The sequence below is a fragment of the Mycetomoellerius zeteki genome, unplaced genomic scaffold (assembly GCF_001594055.1).
Source record: "Mycetomoellerius zeteki isolate Tzet28-1 unplaced genomic scaffold, Tzet1.0 scaffold128, whole genome shotgun sequence".
Classification (NCBI taxonomy): Eukaryota; Metazoa; Arthropoda; class Insecta; order Hymenoptera; family Formicidae; genus Mycetomoellerius; species Mycetomoellerius zeteki.
The window spans coordinates 378,127-379,804 of NW_017256212.1; the positions used below are offsets into that span (position 1 = coordinate 378,127).

General features: G+C 29.3%; 1 long non-coding RNA gene across 1 annotated transcript; it reads left to right on the plus strand.

The window, feature by feature from the left end:
• The first annotated feature begins 288 nt into the window (after nt 1–288).
• On the plus strand, nt 289–1,485 carry LOC108731449 (uncharacterized). The gene is made up of 3 exons (XR_001937023.1): nt 289–498; nt 568–681; nt 1,230–1,485. It is a non-coding gene; the product is annotated as an uncharacterized lncRNA (long non-coding RNA).
• Nucleotides 1,486–1,678: the final 193 nt, after the last annotated feature.

The window sequence follows — 1,678 nt, forward strand, 5'->3', positions numbered from 1 at the left end:
TAAAACTTTCTAATGTCAAGCAAATGCACGATACTTCTTTCTAGGAAATACAAAATTGTAATGACATATTACTAATACCTTATTATAAGTAAGATATTAACTTCTCTAATAATTCGACTTGAAGAGATAAGAATACATTAGAGATAAGAATTATGTAATAATCTATTCAAAAAAGATATTTGTTTGCTAAACAGCTGTTAGTTTGCCAAACAGATGTTTCTTTTCAAACAACAGACAATATAAGCAGTAACGCATTTCCGACATTTTTATTTTTCATTTACACGATGTAAGGTACTACACTCTTCGAAAATCTTAGAAATCTTAGAAAAACCTTAATAATTGATGCTGATAAACATTTTAAAATATATAAAGTAATTTTAATGTGAAAAATATTACTTCAGCCGAGATTCAAACGCGGATCTCCCATATTCCGTGCGGACATCTTCATCATTCGACCACCGAGGCTTAAGCAATATTCTTCGTAATATCGAAAATATAGTGAGTAAACATTGTAAGACTGCGTATATAAACAATATTTCCTCAATATTTCTATATGTTATAAAATAGAAATCTTTCAAACAATCAATCAAAATGAGAAAACTCATCGAACTCCTTTATTTCGCGCTTATTTCGATAACTTTAGTCGTGGCACAGGATACCTGCATAGGACTCAGAATGTCAGTAAGTACCGTTGTATAGTATTATATTTAAAATACAATTAGTGCACATATCTGGATTTTTTATTAATTTATTAATTATTCGTTATGTTAAAACTATTAAATTAATGTTACTTAATAGTATACTTTTTAAATAATAAATTTTCGGTTTGTGCAGACGACACAAAAAGTTCCACAAATTTCCAAAAGTTTATTAATGTAAGAAATGTAAATGCGGTGATATTTAATTGATTTGAGATTGTTATTTATATTTTATATATTTATATATATATTTTTACGTTAATCTGATGTATTAAACGTATTCCTTACACCTGTTTTACTCCGAGTTACTCACAATTAAACAGAATAAAAAAAATGGAAGATATTTCCATATTATAAAATGTCATATTTTGAATATTTTTAGTAGTGAATGTAACAAGATTTAAGTGTTAATTACAGTAAAATGTTTGAATATGTGAATAATATAGATTGGTCCAAAAGTACATTGAATTAAATAATTTAAGTTACATGTAAAACATCGCGCAAGATTATAATCTCGCGTAATTTTTTCAGTGCACAAATGATGATGACTGTTGCGGAACACTTATATGCCATCCATGGGAAGAGCGACGTTGTTCCGAACAGCTTCTCTGGTTGCCCTAATCCTCCCAACCATGGGGATTCGGAGGTTCAAAAGACGGAAGTAGAATGGCAACGAAAACCTGTTCCATAATCATAAATTCGACTTCGATTTTATTACACAGGACTACGATTTAATCTTGTACTTAATTTAAAAGTATTTGAAAATTCATACAATAATTGGACATATACAGGGTGTTTCCAAATTAAATCGCAAAACTTCGGGAGCGTGTAGAGGAGTAAAAAACTAAGAAAAAAAGTCCTATAGACATATGCTCGTTTTCGCTCCGTTTCAGAGAAATCGAAAAAAAATGTTTTTTTTACCTGCAAGATTAAATGGGGACCGTTTTCTAAATTTCTTGGAGAATGAATTTTCTGACTAT